The following is a 22,557-nucleotide window of genomic DNA, read 5'->3' as shown; positions in this document are numbered from 1 at the left end:
CCTCATCCCCCGCCTCCACACTGTTGGTGGTCATGGGAAGGCCTCTCAGACAGCTCAGTTTCTGCACCTCAGAAATAATGTTCTGACTTGATCCTTTCTTCTTGCATCTCTGCTGAGTCACACTAGCCTCTGCTTGCTTCCTTCTGCCCTGCCCATAGCGCCCCATTCGTGCTCAGCATTTCTTCTGAAATAAAACGTTGTGTGCACTGCCTTCCCTAGGGTTCTTGTTTGTTCTGTTGTCAGTAGAGGAAAGTGTGGGTCTCCGTGCTCCGTACAGAGAAACGGCCGCACCTTTGCCTTTTCCGCTGCCCGCTGCCCTCAGGTGCACCCGACCCTGCTGCCCTGTCTTTCCGGCTCCTGACTCTGCCTACATTGTGTCCTCTCCTGCTTGAAAGTCCTGAGGAGGCTTCAGAACTCAGCTCTTCATGCACTAGGCCACTGTGGTCCCTTCCTGGAGTTTGCATCTTCCTCATCTTTCTTCTCATGTCTTGGTTCCCACACCTACCTGTGCTGGCGAGCTGCTGGGCAGGCGGTGTCCTGTCTGGTCCTGTCCTGTCAATATCTGTCTGGTCTCATCCTGTCATGTCTGGTCCTGCCCTGCCCTGTCCTGTCCGGTCCTGTCCTGTCTTGTCCTGTTCTGTCATGTCATATTCTGACCTGTCCAGTCTGGTTCTGTCCTGTCCAGTTTGGTCCAGTCTGGTCCCTCCTCAGGTTCCCAGGGCACACACAAGGAGAACTTAAAGGGCTGGTCACAAGACAGATCCTTGGCACATGGCAGTCTACTCATTATTTTGTAAGACATGTATATTACCAGTAAATTACTTATGGTTCCTCTTGGGAAATGATCCAACTAACTCACTTTAAATGAAATACAAGTTAAAAGAGATTCACTATTTGAATTTTCTTCTCAGAGAGGCCAGCTACAAAACTATATTATGGTGAAAGTAGTTCTCTATTTTGTGAAATTGTTTAGTTTTTAAATTGCAGGTGATTTTAACAAAAGAACAATAGTAGAGGCTGTTAGGAAATGAATGATTTATGTTTGAATATCAGGTTTTTAAATGCTTGAATAATTGTATTGTTCACAGTGAAGATTAGCCTCAGCCTGTATTTAGCTGCCAGTGACTGCCCTGTATACCTAGCTGTCTCTTGTACATAAGAAATCGGGCTTTTTTTTTTTTTTTTAACATTGGAATGACATTTTGGTATTTTCTTGATTGTGACTATAATTCTGATTCTGACTAAAAAATTGGCAGGAGGTATATTACACTTGAGTGAGTTGGTTTTTTTTTTTTTTTTTTTTTTTTGTTTTTGTCTTTCTGAGGCAGGGTCTCACTATGCAGTTAATGCAGTTCAGGCTGGCCTGGAGTTCTCTTTGTAGCCAAGGCTGGTCTTGAACTTATAATGATCCTCCTGCCTCAGCCTCCTGAGTGCTGGGATTACAGTGTGCCCCACCATACCTGGCTTTGATTTTGAAAGTATTCTTTCAAAATCAGGGGACATACTGCATTACAAATAGTTTAGTTCCTTTTTTCAGGGTTGGTGTGTTAATGATGTTTGTCCATAATAAGTCTTTGTCTTTGAGAACATAACAGTTTGGAAGCCTAACATTTTGAAAGATTGTAGATGATGGTGGATAGACTCGGTAGAGTTCTAAGCAGCCTTTTTTTCTCTTTTAAATTGCTAGATTGTCTTATTACCTTTTGACTTTGTGTCCTTGGGAAATACATTATAAACTCAGGGCTGTAACTAAAAATGTGAGATGCATCTCACAAGACAGAATCCACACTGTCCATGACAGCAAGAGCTTGTGCAGTCTGGGCTCCCACATAGGTTTCTCAGCACCGCTCTCAGTTCTTGGCTTTTTGGAGTGAGCAGAGCTGTGCGGGGCAGCAGTCCTGTGGGGCACTCCAGCTAGGGGTGACATGTGCTGCCAGTGGCTACAGATGCCATGCAGGCTGCTCACTGGTAATTTGCTTTCTGTTACATTGTCTTCTTGCAGCTGGTCTCTCTTGAATACCATGATTGCTTTTTTCCTTTTCATGTAGGCTTGTCCAGAAATGCTAAAGAAGGGATGATAAAGGAGTCCAATGCTCTTCTTACTTAAAAGGAAACTTGATTTTCCCTGAAATTTTGTTTTTCATTCTCAGTTTCTGTGCTGTCCTCAATGTGTGGAAAAACGGCAGTTGTCCTTGGGACACTCTTGTACCAATTACAACATCAGCAGTGTCGGCTTGGGAAACACGCTGTTTCACACGTTTCTGAGAGTCTGTAAGCACTGTCAGTTGAAGTGCTCATCTTACGTGGGGTGCTGTGGCACAGGCCTGTGATCCCGGCACTCAAGAGGCTGAAGTGGGAGGACTGCAAGTTTGAGCCCAGCTGGGTGACTAGGCGAGACCTGGGTTCCCGAGGAGGCAGCTCAGGGTGAAGACCCTGAGCTCAGGGTCTAATTTTGATCCCCCAGAAATTTTATCTGAGTGGGTTCTATTTCTTGTCAAGGAGAATATGATATTTTCATGAATATCTAAGATCAGCGTCACATACTGTTGCAGCTTCTGTGAGGAGGTGCACCAGTGACATCTGTAGCTCAGCGGTAAGGTTTATAAGACTGGATGCAGATGCTTTGACACAGTTGTAAGTTATGTGGATCAGACCAAGCGCTTAGAGTTCCAGCACTCAGGCCCTGTGGCAGGAGGGACATTATGTGTAACACACCCAGTTTCCACTGAATATAAATTTCACATACTCGACTCAAGTATTCATTTAACACCTTAAATACTGTGCTTTAGTTTACCCAGTGAGATCATTTCTCATTTTCCTAAAATGCCTCTTAGTATGGAGGAAAAATTCAGAGTACAAGGTGAGTATATTCATGGTGGCGGGAACTCCTGCCTCTTGGTGAGGGGTGTGCATTCTGAGCCCTCTTGCGACTTGAGGCTTCCCTTCCCGCCTTCCGGTTTCCTCTCTCCCAGATCTTTATTGAAAGCCTGCTGTGCTCCAGTCGCTTGGAGAACATCCAGCTGGCCGGGCAGCTGAAGCACTGTCGGACCAGCTCAGCAGATGCTGCGGCTGGTGTGGCCCAGAAGGGGAGGCTGCAGTACCGGCTGGGCCCTGAGAAGAGCATGTACTTGGTTCTGAGCGCCAGCAGGGAGTACTTCAACTCCTCCACCAGCCTCATGGACAGCTGCATGGACCTGGCCAGGTGGGCACTGCTGCAGGGAGAAGCAGTGGCTGTGGGTTGCGAGCCACTTCCTCCTGACCATCCGCCTTTCCCTTGAGCTCTGCTGAGGACTTGCGCTGACCCCCACCTGTTGGGAAGGATTCACATCTGACTGCTGTGCACCTGTGCCCTGCGCAGAGCAGCCATTCCGTTTGCTGACCTGGCTCCGGGGCAGAGCTCAACAGCCCCAGCCCTCTTCCTGGCTGTTCTGTGAGCCCACCCATTGTGACACTGGAAAGAAGGTGTGACAGGATGTAAATGTCCACAGTCAGTTATGCAAGCTTGTGCTGATCTTTTCTATTTGCTCATGATTTGAAATTAGTTTTATTGTTTTTAGGAAATTAAAAGGGTTTACTAAACATTGATCAAGAAAAAATATATCTCCTTGACAAATCTTAAAAACCTCTAGAAAGTTTCTTGTATTGGTCTGTTTTTTACAGTGATGAAATACCTGAGGTGAGACACTTAACCGAAAAGTAAGTTTGAGCTCACAGTTTTGGAGGCTCCTTCTTGTGGTTGTCAGACTTTCAGTTTCTAACTAGGAGATGCTTGTGTGTGCACCTTTTCTTTTCAAACACACTTCTGGGTTTTGCCTATGTTTTTCTAGGATGTTCATCTTTTTACTCTTAATTCTTAGGGCCTTTTTTCTTTTTCGAATTTGCCCTTTGCTTGGCTTAGATTTTTTAACAACATTGTGAACATTGACTTACCTTTCTGATTTTATTCAGAATTATAAAGTTTTCAGTTGCTGTTCTTTTTCTTATTCTGTCTTCTGTGTCATCCTTTGAAAGATCTTTAATTTCTAAGTCCACTAGAATTTTCTTTGAATTGTTTCTTAATATTTGATTATTTCTCACATTTAAATTGTAGGACCATTTGGGATTTATTTGGTTGTACTTGTGGTAGCCATGTACATTTATCCCCTACTCCCACTCTCAGCAGTGAGAGCTGCACTTTATCCCCTGCGATGGCCTTCCTAGAAAGAACCTGGTTATCTCAAACCATGTTATTGAATCTGGCAGAGTCCTTCAAGTGGTAAACATGTCTTTCTTTTTTTTCCTCCCAAGGTATTTTATTTTTATTTCAAATGATAAAAGTATCAACTCAGTGAGCCTCCGAGGCAGGGTGTTGAGCCTGACCCTAGCATGTTTGGCAGGCATTTCTTAAAGTTCCTTTACACCTGGCCTTTTTGCATCGCTTTCCCTCGCGTGGCTTCTGTCCCCTGGGGCCGCCCTCGTGTGTAAGCTGGCACTGACCACTCATCCTGTGAGCTGCAGGGTGCCCATCTCAGTGTTTTCAGTTACACTGCACACCACCACGCCTTGTGTGCTCTCACTGGCTAGAGGAGTGTTAGCTGGCTTTCTCTAAAGAAACCAAAACAGACACACAGTCCAAAAACTCAGTGTTTCCATGTTCCTTCTAGTTCCCCAAACTTCACCCCTTAGCTGTTTCTAAAGACAGTTTCTTATGTGTCCTTTCAAAAACAGTTTATCAAATGTTGTCCTTTTCTTTTTTTAACTGACAAGTAATTTCTTACTAATTACACACACCTTTTTATACCTTGCTTTTCCAACATATTCTAGTAGTCTTTCTGTGTACACACAGACTTGTTACATTCTTTTCTGATAGTTGTAGGACATTCCATTTTCTGACTTCATTGAATTTTTAATTAGTTGCCACTTTGATGTATTTCTCTTTTCATTTAAAAGACCATCTGTGCATCTGTAGTAAGTCTGTGAGCATGGAGGAGCCTATTGTAGAAATTTTGAGAGCTGCAGTTTTTGAATTTGGAGTTAAGTACATTGGAAATCTTGATGGAAGCCACACATAATCAGCAGTATAGATGTGAATACTGAGCCTAATGAACTGCCACCGGCTGCAGAAGTGGCCGAGCAGTGTCTCTCAGGCCCCTTGGGCTCCTTCCGGCAACCTTGACTTCTAGATCCCTAGCTCTTGCTGCCCGTGTGCTTTCTAGTCTCACGACCTAGGGCTCCTCTGCCTTTCAGAAGATAAGTGCATTCAATAAATTCTCTTCCCTGCTCTTTCTCCGGGTTTTAAAAAAATTGGTTAAAATATTCTTTAGGCGTCTCCTACTCTCAGATTGGCCAGCCTCTTGAGGTTTATCTCAGTACTGATTCTTGCTTTTCCTCACAGGATGACGCTTTGCAATATGCCATTGCTTTGCTTCTTCTGGGAGACTAAACTGAGGCAGAATCAAGACATTCCTGTTCTCCCTAGAAGGGAAATTGACATGATCTAAACTCTGTCTTTTTAAAGAGATGGGTTTCTGATATAGTTGCTGCCTTTGCACTCATAGTTGTGACGTGGCCACACGGTGTCAGTGTAACCAGAGACAAAATGCTCCGCTTCCCGGAGCTTCTATCTGGCTTTGTACAGAAGCCAAGGTTGATACTTGCCTGGACTCACCTTGAGGATTAGGTGAGGTAAGAAAAAGCAGGAGGAGTACCTGGGATGAACTAAGGTTCAGATAAACATACTGTTGTACCTTGTGTTGTTGCTGCTGCTTTTTAAACCATTATCTTGTTTCCTGCAGGTGCTGCTTACAGTTGATAGCAGATAGGCCCCCTGCCATTCAAGAGGAGCTTGACCTAATCCAGGCCCTTGGGTGTCTAGAAGAGTTCGGAGTAAAGATCCTGCCTCTGCAAGGTGGGTTTTCTTCTTAGCATTTCATTGTTATTAATCTGTTTGTAGTGTCTTTTTTTTTGTACTTTTAAAAAAAATTTTATTTAAGGAGAAGAAGAAAAAAAAAGCAGAAAAAGGGTACAAGTTATACAGAATTTCAGAAAAAAAATAAACAGTAGGAAATCACTAGTTAATAGATTACGTATTGTCATCTTAGAAATATTTGTTCAAGTTACAAAATTAAAGCATATAAAGTGGACATTCAAACAGTGAGACTGCAAACAGTTCTGTTCAATGATCCAACAAAACTCAGTAATATCATTATCTATCTTATACACTTAAATATACATGCAGTTATATCGTTTAGAGCACTTTCTTTTCCTCTCTTTTGTACAATGACAATTACACATTTTGGGTTTTATTATTCCCACAGTTCTTATTACTTTTTTTTGGAGAGAGTAAAACCAAATGTGACATAATAGAACAGAGTATCTGTAGCATCTTAATCAAGTCTATATAAGAAAACCTTTTCAGCTGTACCATTTATGCAGGACTTCCTTCCTTCCTTCCTTTTTTTTTTGGCTTTTTGAGACAGGATTTCACTGTACAGTTCAGGCTGCTCTTGAACTCACTTTGTAGCCAGTCTGGCCTTGAACTGAGCAATCTTCCTTCCTCAGCCTCCTGCATGCTGGGATTACAGGCACGTGCCACCTTGCTTGACTGATTCATGTGTTTTTTTTTTTTTTTTTTTTTTTTTTAACCTCAGGTCTTATTAAAATCATGACGATCAGTCAGTTATTGGAAAGCATTCTCAGTTATTCTAAGCTTGAGCTTATTCTAAGCTTCTCCCTCAAACATTTTTTTTAGTCACAGAAGAATAGAGCACAGTGCATCTTTTGATCTATCTTTATCTCTTATTAAGTCATTACAACTTCGACCTTGTATATATACATGTATCTGCATTTTAGCTTTTTATATGCAGCATGATTGGAATATGTGGTAAACATTTAGATTTTTTATAGTTCTATTACAGTAAAAGACACATTCCCACAAATTCTCTCAAAATCCTCTGCTCATTTGAACACACTCCCTCCATTTTCTCAGCAGCTCTTCCCGAGGGTCTTTAGCTGTGCTGACCTGGCTGCCTCCATTTCCTGAATGGATTTAAAATGTCTCCCTTGCATGGTCATTGTGACTTTGGGGAAGAGCTGGAAGTCAGTCACACAGTGCACATCCAGGAAATAAGGTGGATGAGATACAGTGGCATGTGTTTCTGTTGTTTTGTTATTTATGTGTCTTACTTTTTTCCTTGCTGAGACAAAATACCTAACATCGAAAGTTAGAAGAGGAAGGGTTTATTTAGCTCACAGTTAATAGAGGTTTCAGTCCATAATTGGCTGGCCTAAGCAGGGTGCCTCATGGCAGAGGGGTAACAGTTGATGGCAGCAAAAGACTGAAAAAGCAACAAGTGAGGAGAGAAAGAGAGAGACAGAGACAGAGACACCCGTGCCTCTTTCTGTCCCTTACATTGTATGTCTTAGGATGGGTGTGGCGTAGCGCTCACAGCCTTAATTCCAGTATAGGACTGTGAATCACTCTGAAACTCTAGAAGCCTACCCCCATGCCCCGTGAGGCTTTGGGTGGACATCTGTGCACACACCATAACACTATGTGTGTTTATGTGTATCTGTTTTTATTAGTTCATGTTTGTAGTTTGTAGTGATTCCTTCCATTGTGAGAAATAGGCACATGTACCTAATATATCAATTCTTTTTCCCTTTCCCTCCTTCTCCTTCCATCTCTAGATATCACAGTACAGCAGTCCATGCATCATGACTCAGAACAGTAAAATGTTGGAAGTGGCTGGTATGCCTGCCTGTCAGCCCATAAAGAAAAAGAATATTTACACACAATGGCACAGTACCCTGCCATAAAGAGAGATGAACTTGAGTCATTTGTAGGAAAATAGATATGCAGGAGACCACGTTAAGTGAAATAAGTCAGACACACAAGCTTAAATACCACACAGCTTCTCATATGTGAGAAGCCCACAGTATAAGTAAAGAGCCAAATAAGAGGCAGGCAGTAGGAAGCAGGGACTCAGATCTTGAGTAAAATGATCCCAGGCCTGCACTCCATGGAGTCATGCTCAGTGGCAGCACTCACAGTAGTTTTGAACACACCTCGTAAAGACACTTGAAAGAGAATTTCTGGAGCTGTTGCAAAAAGTGACAAGAATGAGGGGACATGTGTGCTGGAAACAAGGGAGCACAGTGCAAAGAGAATAATTGCAAGTTGTCTTTTACTGTGACAGGATTTTAGCATTTTAAACTTGTGCCGTGTATTTTGATCATACCTTGTGTAATTCAGAGTGATTGAGTATAGAAATGTCTTCTCCCAGTCCCTCACCTGCTGTTGACTTTTGAAACTGGTTTTCTGGGGCACTCATGCAGTGTTTTTGCCGGCAGCATCTGCAGATGAGCTGTGAAGCTCAGCATGATTCGCTCCTGTGGCCCTGCCTGTGCTCTGAGCAAGTGCCCGAGCCTGGCAGCCTCTGGAAAGCTGGAGCTCCAAGGTCCCGGCTGCTGTCTTGCTCAGCCTGTACCTTAAGGCTCCCGTTCAGAGGGATGCCAGGGGCCTGTGGCCAAGAGAACACCAGCCATGTGAGCTGCAGGTCCTTGTCAGGTCTCAGTGCCTCCGCCTTCCCGGCATGCTGGCGCAGCCACTCAGCACTTGCATGGCCACAGGCCTGGCACTGTGTTGTCACTGTGCCTCATCTTGGAGCCTTGTCTGCCTGCGCTTCAGGATTGGTATTTCACATCAGAAAAAGATGAGTGTCACGAACTAAGCTGTCGTTAACAAGTGAACAGAAGACAGTAGAGAGCAGCGTGGAGGAAGGACTCTGTGTCTGTCCCCTGGGAAGTGTCTGTTTCATGTGCGTGCTTTTCTCTGTGGTCTGGGTGCCACTGTTGTGTCAGACTTTCTTCATGCTCAAGTGAGTGGTTTTTGACTCAGTTACGCCAGGTGTGCTTTCTATCATCTGCTACTTTGCCTCGGTGGCCGGGCCAGTCTCCCAACACTCCATGTTCCTCTCACTTCTCAAGTGGAGGCACGGAGTGAGCTGGGTGGAGTCTCGGTAGGATCGGCTGTGCGTCCTCAGGCCCAGGATGCACTGTCCTCTTTGTGGTCCTGTGGCACAGATCGGGTTTTCTACGTGACTGTAGAGTTGGTTTGGCCTTATGCTGCCGCTGCCCTCTCATGCTGTGCCACCCTTCCTCTTTGGGTCGTTCCTTTTCCTGTTCTCCTCTGAGTCTCCTCTTTACCTCTACCCATACCTCTCTGTTCCCCCTTTCCCAATGCCTCTTCCCTTCACTTTAATAGCCATAACTACTAATGAAAAGACAGTTCCACCAGCCTCCCGCAGACATGTGGCTGAGTTCCACCACCTGTGGTGGATGGCGGCACCTTGAAGGTCACCTTCTTCACGTGGGGCTGAACACAGTGTTGCCTGGACAGCCTGGCACTATCCCAACATACCGAGACACCATTCCTTAGTGGTCCTAGACTCTAGGAGTGTTTCCGTGTACGCTTGACAGAGGTAACATACATTCATTGATTTGGAAGATGCTCCAGGGGCAGTTATGTGTGTTGCTTGATTTTAGGGTGATAAAGTCTAGGCCCCAGAAGCTCGGGTCTCATGCTGAAGGTGACACAGGTACACAGCTGGAACCGAGACCCAGGAGGCCTGCCCTGTGCCCTCCATTTGTGAGCGGTAGTCCTTTGTTCACAGAATTCTCCCGCCTCAGGGAGAGACCACCTGCTGCACATTCATGCCTCCTGTCCTGCTCAGCCTGAAGTTCTGCTTCAAGACAGTCACAGTGGCTATGTTGTGGACTCCAACACCATCCCAAATGACGGCCTTGGCTGCTTCTCAGCTGTGCTCGGATGGCATTTGCTGTCTGTGCCGAGTGTTGTGACGAAACCGGTAGGCAGGGTAGTGTGTTCATGTGTTCTTTTCCCGAGATATGTGTGTGTGTGTTTGTGTGTGTTAATAATTTAAAAAGCATTTGAGATGTAAGTGTAAGAGCTATAGAAAAATGAGGTATCTTCAGTTATTAACAGATATGTACATGCATTTTTTTCTCAACTTTGCCAACTCAATCTTTCAAAGAATCTCAGAAGTCAAACACTCCCTTAATGCATGGACAAATAATGACATATAAGGCTTGAAGGTATTAACTGAGAAATCACATTTTGAAATATAGTTACTTGTGCCATAAAATCAACAGTAAGAGAGCTGGTGTAGCAGTTACAGAGGAGTTCAGAAATACATAAATAAGGTAAAAAGCCATTTGAACACAGTCATCACAGTGTTAGAATCCCATTCTCCAAATGGATTTCATATACGTAAGTGTTACTGGCTTGCATTGCTCACAACACCAGGAGACAGAGCACTGGGCTTGTGTGTCCATCTCTGCTGTGGGGTTCAGTTCCTGGCTGGATTTACTGAGCTGGACCGAGAGCATAACTGGTGAGGAAGCCCCCAGCCGAGTGGCTGAAGCTAGTGTGCCCTTTGGTGGGAGTGGTGATTCACCTGAAGGCTGTGAGAACTCCGGGCCTTGGGTACTGGGGTGATAGCATTCTTGGCAAGTGCTACCGGGAGCACTGGATGAGGCTGGTGACGTACCTGTAAGATCGTCATCATGTGTTACTGAACCTGGAAAAAATCCACGAATCTGTAGCTGGTACTCAGGAAAATACCCATGACTGTTTTAAGTAGGTTATGGAAAAGTATGCTTGTGTATGTGTGCGTGCGTGCTGTGTATGTTGTGTCTGTGAGATAGATTGTGCTATAGTGAAAAACTCCAAATCTTCTTGGCCTTCACAGCTGGCTGGTAGTACAGTAAAAGACACATTGCCACTGATGACTCCCAGATCCTCCCGTTGCTTCAGATGCACTCATCTCATTGTTGTTGCTGCTTTCTGCAGCAGCACTGGACTCCTTCCTGAGCTTCTTTACCAGGAGACAGAGAGAAAAAAATCTGGTGACTGCTGCTGCTGAGCATCATCCCGCAGAAAGGCAGCTCATAAAAACACAACACTATGTCCTCATCCACCTTAGTCACTGAATCTGGCCCTGTGCAGCTTTCAGCTCTTCCCCCAAAGTCACACTGACCATGAAAGGGACACATGTTGAATCCATGCATGGCATCAAGACAGCCAGGACAGTGCAACTGAACACCCTCAGGAAAGAGGATTCCAGAGCTGCTGCAGGAAGTGGCACAGACAGTAGGATGAGTGCATCTGAAGTGAAGGGGAGGAGCTTGAGGGAATTCATGGCAGTGTGTCTTTTAACGCATATTTTGTTTGTTTGTTTTAAATGGAAGCAGTAACTTACACTTTATAAGCACCATGTATTCCCAAAACATATTTGATGCCATTTAACTAAAGGTTTTTCTTTACTTTGTGCCTTTCGTTTTCTCATAATGTGAATTTGCTGCATGAAACATGGTCCATTTCCTGGATGTCTACCTTAAACCAGAGGAATGGGCTTAACTTTCAGAGAACATTGTTGAATTGAAACAGTGGTTGCTGGCATGACCCTGCCCTGCAGAATAGTGGTGCCACAGAGGTAGAAAAGGGGTGTGTAGGATGTGGGGCGGGTTTTGAGGGATGAAGCTAGGGTGGAGGGACTGGCACTACAGGAAGGATATGAAATTTGCTGTGACAATACAGCCTCCTTTAAAGTGTGTCCTAATTTGGTGCTTGAAAAGATGATACATGTTTGTACCTTTGGAATGATTATTCATTGGCTGGCTTTAGAAGTTTGGTTATGCAGAAAATAGCCATTTTGCACATTACTTATTCAGAGGCAATGCTAATTCTATTGTTTCTGTAATGCACATTTTCCTTAGTTTCCATTGGTCTGGAGATGGTTTTCATTCTGTCTGGTGGCCTTATCTTAGGGTAATCATGACATCATTTTGCAATACCCCACTTAAAAGCCTCTACTGTCTTTTCTTTTGTAGTGCGGTTGCGTGCTGACCGGATCAGCCTCATAAAGGAGTGTATTTTGCAGTCCCCCACTTGCTACAAGCAGTCTGCCAAGCTCCTTGGCCTTGCTGAGCTGCTGAGGGTTGCAGGTGAGGCTTTGGAATGCTAAGCTGCAGGATTGGCATCTGTCATTCCCGACGTCTTTTTCGCTGAATATCAGGCTCAGAAAAACATCCTTTGGGCCACGGTTGTGTCACTGGGACAGACTGGTATGCAGCTGGGCTGCGCTTCTGGGGTGAAGGCAGCCTAGAGGACCCCAGGCTGGGTCTGGCAGGCTCAGAAGGGCCCTCCCAGCATCGTCAGCACTCTGCCCACACTTATGTCCCATTTTGTAAGTACCAGTGGGATCTTTAAGATAAGCCCTGTGACATTGTGTGTGACCTTCATCCACTCACTTCGTCTATGAGCCCATTTATATCTTTGCTTTTAAAGCATGGGCCTATTCTCTTTTCCTTACCTTAGTGATATCAAGGCTACTCAGTTGGCTGTAGACTGCTCTGCTTTTAGACTTGCATCTGCATAGTTTAATTAGCAGCTGATATTCATCATTGATCTCTTCAGAGCTGAGGCTCCTCCCATGGACAGTGGGTAGATTGAGAAGTCAGAGTTGCAGTTACCCTCTTGCCCCCTGACCCTTTAAAATCAATCTACCCCATGTGTTTTGTGTTTGAATTAATTTGAAAATCACTGCCAATGAGCTTTTAGGTGGATTGCTGACGCTACGATCACAAAGCATTTATCTGTGCTTGCAGGTGAGGACTCAGAAGAGCGGCGTGGGCAGGTTCTGACCCTGTTGGTGCAGCAGGCCCTCTGTTTCCATGACTACAAAGCAGCCAACATGCACTGTCAGGAGCTGATGGCCATGGGTGAGCAGCGCTTGCGTGGTCCTGTGCCATGTGTTGCATGTGTGTCGAGGTGGGGGAAGGTGTGTTCTGAAAGCAGCCAGGCTTCTGGAAGGCTCACCATAGCTCTGCTATGGACACATTTACTCAGCAGCCACAAGCATATCTGCAGGGTGTGTATCTATTAATACTGTAATGGGCTGGGCCATCCAGTTTATCTGAGATGTGGTTGCTCTTGATTCTGTGTTGAAACTATGTTCATAATCATAAGAACAATTTCATGTAAACTATTTTCATACTATTTTATGTGTTTGCTGCATAAATGAAAAAGTAAGATTTTTTAAAAGTATATGCAATATTTGATTCCATAGTCAGTATTTCTATTCTTTGAGTCCAGTGCTTTTCAAGGTCATGTTGAAAAGTTGGGGAGTAGTTTGCATCCTTAAAACTTTCTGTGTTGGAATTGAGATTCCTGTTCCCAGAGGGCAGGTAGTTTGTGGTAGAGGCGTCTCACCTGGAGGACTCGCTTCCTGGTAGGACGGGAAGCAGTCGTCCCATGGACCCTGCACCCGCTTGTTTGCCTGTCCCTAGTACTCTGCACCGGAGTGAGTACTTGAAGCCCAGTCCGTTGCATCCTGAAGTCATGGAGTTGTGTGGGAATGATCCATGCACTTTTATTGTTTTTCTTTGGAGCTGAGGATTAAACCCTGGACCTCATACATGCTGGGTATGCGCTGCCCCACTGTGCTGTGTGTCCCAGCCTGACCTGTGCCTGTGTGTACGACGACTCTTAGCCAGAAACCCTGCTGGCACTTGTGATGATGAGGAAGGCTCCCTTGAGGATTGTTGTGATACCTGTTGAGACTCTTGCTGTGGTGCACCAGGTAGTCTGAGCTGTCAGCTGCTCAGAGGGTGGAGGGCCAATTCCAAGGATTAATAAACGTGTACGTTAGAAGGAAATGCAGCTGGCTGCTCTACAGGCAGCAGCCAGGAGAGGACAGAGAGCCTGGTCAGGGCAAGCAGGTGGAGGGAGTGAGGGTCTCCTTTAACTGTCATACCTTCCTTCAGGAGGGGGAGGCCCCGGGTGGGGCAAAGTTAGTTATGAGTGGGCTGGACTTCAGAGTTCAGGTCAGCTGTGGGCCAGACTATCTTGGCTGGCACCAGCCTCATCCAGTTTTCCCACATACCCTGCCTTCTTATCTCAAGGAATGCAGTGACTTGCTTGCTTCACCAAAAGCTTGCTTTGCTGTCTAGTCTTAGTGCCAAAAGTTGTAGCTGCTTGCTTGTTTTCTCTCAGGCTTCAAAGTCTTGGTGCTGCCCCTGGACAGACACCTACTGGGAAGACTGATTGGATGGATATAGCCCCTAATGCAATAGGGATAGGAGAGCATTGCAGCCAGAACCAGACCCAGGGGATCATGGGCAGAAAGCACTAAGAAGAGATGTCCAAAATAAGGTGCTCCAGCTCAGTGGTCTAATGGGGTGTGTGCTGAAGGCAGGCCTGGATGATTGGACGCCGTGACTGAGAAAGGAGGAGCAGGAGCAGTTCCGAGGATGTGGGCATTGCAGTCTGCTAGCTTAGCACCAGGCTTGATGACACTTAGGTCTGAGGTCCACCAGTGGGGGTGGGGGCGAGGCCTAGCCTAGAGGAACTGGGCAACCTGGCTGAGATCTGGTGAAGGAGAAGACCTATAGCAGTTGTTATAGACATTCCAACCTAGAAAAACTCAGGACAGCACGTCCCACCCTAGGCACTAAGTGCTAATCCATAGAGGAGCTGCGTCCTTTAGTATCAGTGAAGCAGTTTTGTTTCATGAAGTTTGGAATCATCATGGATCCTGAATTGATGTCATATTAATACAAATGGTTTATATAGAGAGCTTTGCCGTAATAGTCTACAACTGTCAGGGTAGTACCTGAGTTAAATTTTACTTCATTTATTTGTGAGAATTTATTCTGGATTGAACCCTTTATTCTTAGAAGAGCTGCTTTTGAACCAGAGCTCCTTTGAATAAGGAAGAAAGAAATGTGTTTGAAGCGCTCACATAGTAACATTGTGTAGGAGAAAGACCTCTCCTGGGAGTCAGTGGCTCCCTCTGTCCCTGTCCTTGGTGGGCTGCCTTTTCCTGTGATGTGAACGCTCCCACGTGACTGTTGGTCTTGCTGTCACTTTATGTAGCACTGTGCACTTTCAGATGCAGTTTAAATACTGTTCTTTCAGGAACCCAGAGGGAGGGGTTATCATTGTCCCTTTGCAGTGGCGCAGGGCACAGAGTGCTGAGCAGCTGGATAGGACCATGGCCTGAGCCTTGGAATTGAGATAGCCACCTTTATACTGAGCGAGAGCTTGTGCTCATTTTCAGCTAATCTAAGCTTGGGAAGTCGGTCAGTAGCACATCCGGAGTACCTCTGAACGCCTTGGGTGAGAGCTCAGCTTAGTCTTTGTTCTCTTAGACTCTTACACATTGCTGCCAAATATATCACTAATAACTATAGTTCTGCTTTGTAAAACCTGAGCAGGAGTCCATTTTGTTTCTCATCTTATATTGAGTGTTACTTTGCTACCAGAAATCATTCTTTTGCTGTTGTTCTGGTTTTGCAGGTTACTCTCAAAGCTGAGATGTCTGCAGCCAGCTGGGACAGGCAGAAGGCTACCAAGACTTGGCCACTCGACAGGAGCTCCTGGCTTTCGCACTGACCCATTGCCCACCAGGCAGCATTGAACTGCTCCTGGCAGCCAGGAGCTCTCTGGAGGCCCAAGTGAGTGCTCCAGGGTACCCTGATGGGCTTTCTGGGTTTTTGGTAATGTGAGAATTCTAACATGTAGAAGAAAACCCGGTTGTCACACATAAGAGGTTTGGGAATATACAGCAAATGGCACAGACTACCTCAAGACAAATTGGAAGTAAGTTAAGAAATAAATTGTTGAGTCTAAGGGGATAGTTACATTGTGAAGAAGTTGCAATAAAAATCATGTGGGAATGGTCATGGTAAAGAAGTACTGGCCCCCTTCTTGAGGCCCCTTGGGTGGGCCTGGGCTTTGGCTAGGGATGCTGAAATTTCCTAAAATGCACAGCTCAGATGTGGCTTGGAGAGGACCAGGCTCACTGAGCAACACTAGCAATCTGAGTATCCTCACAGTTCACATTTCCATCTCACAGGTGGTCATTGCATTGTCTGTCAGGTTTTTCACTGTGGACTCCCACTCCTGAAACTCTTGCTTCCTTGTGAAGCTGTTTATAGAGTCCTGAAGGAAGCCTGGTGTCAAACACTGTGCTCCATGAAACAGCAGTTTTTTCTCTCTAAAGGAGAAAGTACTTTTCAGTTTAAAGCCTCCACTGTGATGAGAGGCAGATTTAAAAATGCATCTCCTTTGTGACCTAACCTGTTCCCATTTCAGATTCTTTACCAGAGAGTGAATTCCCAAATCCACGTGGAAGGAGGAGAGGGTGTCAGTGTCTCGGCAGTGGTTGGTAGGGCCCCTCATGAGGTGAGCTGAAGGGGATGGAATCCACTTTGGGGAGTGGCTGGAGTGCATTGAGATGAGATGGATCAGCTGACCTCAGTGTGAGTGGGGCATGCCATGAGTGTAGTGTAACATTATACAGAAAGGTCACAAGACCGAACTGTCCAGCTCAACAAATTATCACCTCCCCAACAAAAAAAATCCATGAAGTCCCTTTGCAGGTAAAGCAGTAGCATGTAAGCAGCTACTGGGTCTCTTGGCCTCTTCTCGTCGAACTTTTCGCCCTTCTGTCCTCTTGCAGAGATCACCACTCTCCTGGCTAGCCCCTATAGCCAGTCTTTGTGGTTTTTATTTTTATTTTAAATAATTTAATACCTGCTCCACTCTAACACAGTAGTGTAATTTTCGGTTTTTTATGTTATACTGTTTTATCTGTTTTTTATGTTACGTTTTGTTTATGTTTTATGTTACACTGTTAATGTTATGCTTACAAGATTCATCTGTGCTATTAGAATATGTATTACAGTTTATCCATTCTAATGTTGAATGACACTTGTTTCTATTTTACGTCAAAAAATAATCATTGTGTACATGTCTGTAGCAGGCATGGGCACACAAATATGCCTGGCACTGAAAGTGTGCATTGTTATATGTAGATGTATCCAATCTAACCAGGTAATGCTGAAGTACTTTTATTTTAACTGATCATACTTTTAAAGCAGTGCATGTATATTAGCCAGCTTTCCTATTGCTGACACACAGTACCCACCACCCACAATTTAGAGGAGGAGAGGTTTAATTTGGCTCATGGTTTCAGGAGATTCAGTCCATAGTCATCTAGCTCTAAGGCGGGAACACCAAGGCAGTAGGGTGTGGTGGAACAAAGATGGTGGAGCAAAGATGGTTTGTGGTGACTAGAATAATAGGAAAACAGCACCAGAGGAAGTGGCCAGGGACCAGACATGGACCTCCAAGACCACAACTCCATGACCTTCCCAGACACATCCACAAGTATCCTCCAGCAATCCACTAGGCAATCCCAGAACCAGTTGGTTGACATTACCAAACCTAACCATGACAATAGGATTATCACATATGCCAATTCAGTTCTTCAGTACCTATCCTTTTAAGCATGTAGTGGTATCTAGTTATGATTTTTAAATTATTTTTTGTTTTGCAGAAAATAAAACTAAACAAAATAAAACAGAATAGAGGCAATCAAAACAAAACAATGAAAGCAATACAGCATTTCAAAATAATAGGAAATCAACAATGGCTACTATTATGCCTCTTGTTATCTTCAAAGTAGCTGCCTATACTATAAAATATAATAAAATCAAATGAAACAGTATAAAATCAATCAGAATAAAGCAATGAAAATGATAGAGGACTTCAAAACAAGATAATAGGAAAGCCCCTGGAATTTAGCAAGAAATCAATAATGACTATATTAATGTGTCTTATCTTTGAAATAGCTACCTATAACATCAGATATAATAAAATTAAACAAAACAGAACAATGAAAATGGTCCCCGACTTCAAAACAAGACAATGGGAAGTTAATGGTGGCTACCACCTTCCCTTTTTAGACGTTTTCTTCCCTTTCACTGTCACAATATCTGTTGTACATTTTGGATCCCACCATTGCCTTCAGTTTCCTACACTAGCAGGACAGCACAATTTTCATCCATGTGAGTCTGAACCATTTCACCCATGAACATGATCTCAAGTTGCATGCATTTACCTACAGAGCCCTGTGATTGTCCTTTCTAGCTGAGTAGCTTTCCATTATATAAAAATACCATATCTTTCTTACGCATTCTCTGGTTAATAAGCAAGCTACCCTGGCTTTTTCCTGGTTTCCTGTTGCATGAAGAATTGTTTTCTCTCCTTTGACCTTTAGTTTATGAATTTCCCTTTGAGTTACATGTTCTTGTATACCACATATTGATGGATCCTCTCTCCTACTCCATCCTGCCGGTGTTTATTTTTGTTGGTCATCTATGTTAATGACTATGGCCACTGTGCACTGGCTCATCTCTGCCATGTTCTTTTCCTGCCATTGGCTCCCTACTTTTCCCCTCTGTTCAGTTGAGTGCTGCATTCCGTGATCTCCCTCTGCTGCTGTTCCTGGAAAAATGGTCATTTTTTGTCTCTGTCTAGAGTATCCTTCAGTACTCTTTGTAGGGTTGCTTTGGTCATCATGAATTCCTTCAGCTATTCTTAGTTATGAAAGTATCTTGTTTCTCCATTAATTTTGGAAGATACTTTTGCAAGTTGTTTTCTTTGAGGACTTGAAATACTTTATTCCAACCTCTTCTTGACTTGATGGTTTGTGTTGAGAAATCTGTCATGATTCTGATGGATTTTCCTTTATAGGAGATCTGTTTCTTCTAACAGCTTTTAATGTTCTGTTCTTGTGCTGAATTTCTGGGGTCTTGATTATTGTATGTCTGGGTATAGATTTATTTTGATTATGGGTAGGTAGTTGGAGTTTTGTATATCTCACTTATCTGTATGTCAGGTCTTTTTCTCATGCTTGGGAAGTTTTTGCTATTACTTGAGTAAAGTCTTTTTATGTCATTTGTGTTGACTTCTGCTTTTTCGCTGACACCTGTCAGTCTTTTTTCTTTGCATTGTCTTGCAGCCATGGAATTGTTATTTCCTGGTTCCTTCTTCCTTTTAAGAGATCTTTCCTTTGTCGATCACTAGTTGCAATCCTTTCTTTAAGGTCTGAGAGTTTATCTTCACTTCTGTTCAGGCAGTTTTGCAGCTTTTGATGGAAGTTTTGATTTCCTGAAGTCTCTTTGAATCTGTGTCATGCATTCCAGTTCTTTCCTATATTGCTTATTCACTTTCCATCATTTTCCTATGCTGCTCTTTATCTATGTCTTCTTAAGATATGCTCAGCAGTCCTTTCATTATGCCTGTCATCTCTTCCTTTACCTGAGATATTATTTCTGTTCTGATTTCTTTTACAGCCTCATGAACTAGTTTCTTTACTTCAGGTGTCATCATCCCAGAAGTTTCAAGTAAGCAGCTTTTAATTTCTTCCATGTGTGTTTCTCTTGGACTTGTTCTGTGCGGGCTGGAAGCCAGAGATTGCCTTTTGCTCCTTTGTCTTGACATTTTCCTGGATTCTTCTGAACAAGCCAGTTGTGGGGTCCGAGGCACTTCCTGAATTGGTCACCCATCCGCAGTGCAGGGGAATGGGTCAGGCACCTGGGTTTCTCCTAACCTAGGTTCCTGGGGAGGCAGTGGAGTGCAGGTTGGACTTCTCCAGACATAATTCGGTTTCTCCGTGGTGTGGCTGGCTGGTTCTGCTAGTTCACATCGGCTATAGGTCCGTGATGGTGGCCATCAGGCTTACAGGGGTAGGGCTGGCTGCTGCTTCTCTGGCTCAAGCTGACTGCTCGTAAGAGGGTCCTGATGCTGCCTGTGTGCACTCAGGGGTTGGGCTGGCTCTCTAGTTATGATTTTGATAGTCACTTTTCTAATTACATGAAATGGAGTTATCTCGGGAGAGATTCCTTTTGCGAAGTACCTGTTGTTTTATCACCCATTTTGTATCAAAACTTTTGTTCTTTGTCTTTTCTTTGTTGAGATTTTTATGGATCAAGTTACTGGAACTGATTCAGTATGTGTATCTCATGGTAGTCCATCTGGGAGAGAAAAGAGGAGGCACATATCCCTGACAGTTGTTTTCTGTAGATCAGTGTTTGATATGTGGGTTTAAGTTTTTCATGACCCCCACATCATGGGGTTGGGCTTTTTACTTAAATGACAGCAGCCCAGTTTCTGATGTTTTAACTGGGTAAATTAAGAGATAACAATCCTCTTTACCACACTATCCCGTCAAGTGGTCATCTTCTCCATAGTGTAAAATTTTGTTCACTCCTCTAGCATTTATTTTGGAAGATACATGAGACCAGAAGCTAGGTGCACACGGCTTTTTCTTGTAAATTGGCTGAAGCTATCTTAATGAGCACACTGGTACTCATGCACTGTGTAGTACTTTTTGTACTTTGGTACAAAACTTCTGTTGTGGAATCTGTTCATGGAGTCAGGGCAGAGGTATGTAGGCTTTGCCCACAGTAGGTTGTGTGCAGTTCCCAGCCCCTTCTTGTGTAGTGCTGGGAAGTCAAGGCACTGTACCAGAGCTGTATACACAGCCTTTTTTGTGTTTATTTGTTGTTGAGGCCAGATCTCACTAAGCTGCCTGTGCTGTCCTTCCACTTGGATCCTGGAGCTGCAGCCTCCCAGAGTGCTCGGGTTGCTGGTGTGTATGGCTATAGCCAGTCCCATTTCTTTTGAATTAAAAAGGAACTTGGTGAACATATTGTACACATGTGTGTTCCTCTTCAGTGCTGAGTGACTCGAGGCTCTCAGTGAGGTTTGTGGGGTGACATTTCGCCTTATGAAGTCTATGCCTGTATCTGCTGCAGTGTTGGACACAGGACTGCTGACCACTAGTGCTGTCCTGGTGAGGGAAGTGATCCACAGCTGTACGGGCCAGAGTGGTAACCACCAGTCACATGCAGCTTTTGAGCGCTGGAAACATGGCTAGTGTGAGTAAGGAGTTGCATTCGTAGTTATATTTAACCTTCATTTATAGTCAAATAAGACGTATGGATTACGTTGGACATCACAGCTGTGAAAAATCCAGCATTCATTGGAGCATGCACAACAGTGTGCAGACTGGACTTGTAGTTGTCCTCCCTAGCTGGAAGCTGGAGCATTTCTAGGAGCCCGCAGGTTGTGGAACGCCTCATCCCTAGATATGTTTTCATTGATTACCATATCACTTGGCAATTACTTGGTTTGCCCCAGTGCACATGGAAATACATTGCTGTCTGCTGTATTTGCTGTGTAGGATCGAGCAGTGCTTACAGTAGCCAGGGACCACCGGTGCTTGGTGGGTACCCGTGAAGGAGGAGTTGGCTCTGAGAATGCAGCTGAAGCCCTGCTCTCCTCAGAAGAGCTGTTCTATTAGCACATGTTCAGGACTCGCAGCTGTGCTGGTCTTGGGGAACTGGCATGCACACTCATGGCATCTCAGTCGTGGGACTCCCCTTTCCCCTCCTCCCATGTCTCCTTCCATCTCGACAGTCTGCTTCCTTTTTTCCCGCCGTCTCTCCTTATTTTGCTTGATGACCTTCTTTCTGTGAAATCTTAACCCAAGACTTGGGTCCTTTGGGCCTCTGGTCCCCTGTGTCCTGCTCCATCTCCCTCCAAATGTCTCTGGCCCTGGCTCTTGGGCTGCCTTGCAGATGTCTGTGAGTTCCGGGCTCTGCTGCACCCTTGGTGTTGCAGGTAGTTATGGCCCTTCCTCTGCCTCTGCTGCCCTTCTTGTCTTGTTCTGGGACTCTCACCCCTTTCCTGCTGTTCCTCCCTGCTGTTTCCCTTGATGCCTCCAGGTGTTCCCTCCCCTGTGTTGCCCAAGCGTGCGTGCATCTTTCTGATTCTGCATTTTGTGCTGTGATGTGGTAACTGGAAGTGTGTCATTAATCTCTGTTCTGTCCTCACAGAGTGCCTGTCACATAGGGCCTGGTGAACCTTTGATAAAGCGCATAATGATTAGGCTGTGTTAAAAAATAAAAACAGGAGGTAGAGTTTTAATTTTAAAATCCACAGGATGAAAATGAAGAACTTTCACTTTGTCTCACAGGTGCTGTGAGATCCACCGGGTTTAGCTGAGGTGAGGGTTGCGTCACCGCTCTGTTCACTGTGGAGTCACCATAGCTTCCCAATGAGCTCTGCTCCCTGAGCTTACCTGTGAAAACCTCTCGGGGCTTTTGAGTTTCTCATTTTTTACTTCTGCAATGAACCAGAAAGGATCGGCTGGGCCCCTCTGTGGCTTCTCTGAAAAGAGTTGCAAATCTCTTAGGGACGGAAAGGGATTCTTCCATGTTGACTTCGTTTCTGGAGTATTTTTGTCCTTAAAAGCTTTCCTGTCTTCCTTTGTTCTGCTCCCCCAAATCATAATAGATATAGAGCCCAGAGAGTTCCAATCCAAGCCCTCAATGAACACATTATGGCTTTGATTCATGAAGCACATTTCAGGATGTTATAGCTGCTGTTACTAGATTAAAATAAAGTGTGAGCTGTAAGATGCTGTGTTTCAAACATCAACAGCAGATATAACCACATTAAATTATAACTCACAAATGAGAGCTGACTCTGTAATCTGTGTAATGCCCAAGACTTTCATTACCTCAGTTGTGAAAATAATGATTTTATTTATATATCCGAGCAACATAAAGATATAATTGTTATATTGTAGCATTTGCATTAGTACAAGTGGATACTACAAATTTTAAGATAATGCTTTT

General features: G+C 44.4%; 1 pseudogene; it reads left to right on the top strand.

Annotated features, from left to right (window-relative positions):
- The window catches only part of LOC100719074 (NBAS subunit of NRZ tethering complex-like), a 228,700-nt pseudogene that overhangs the window by 109,898 nt on the left and 96,245 nt on the right, over window positions 1-22,557 (top strand).

This window comes from Cavia porcellus, unplaced genomic scaffold (assembly GCF_034190915.1).
Source record: "Cavia porcellus strain 051 isolate PalLab524CR breed Dunkin Hartley unplaced genomic scaffold, mCavPor4.1 scaffold_8, whole genome shotgun sequence".
Lineage (NCBI taxonomy): Eukaryota > Metazoa > Chordata > Mammalia > Rodentia > Caviidae > Cavia > Cavia porcellus.
This window is presented reverse-complemented; position numbering and strand designations above follow the sequence as displayed.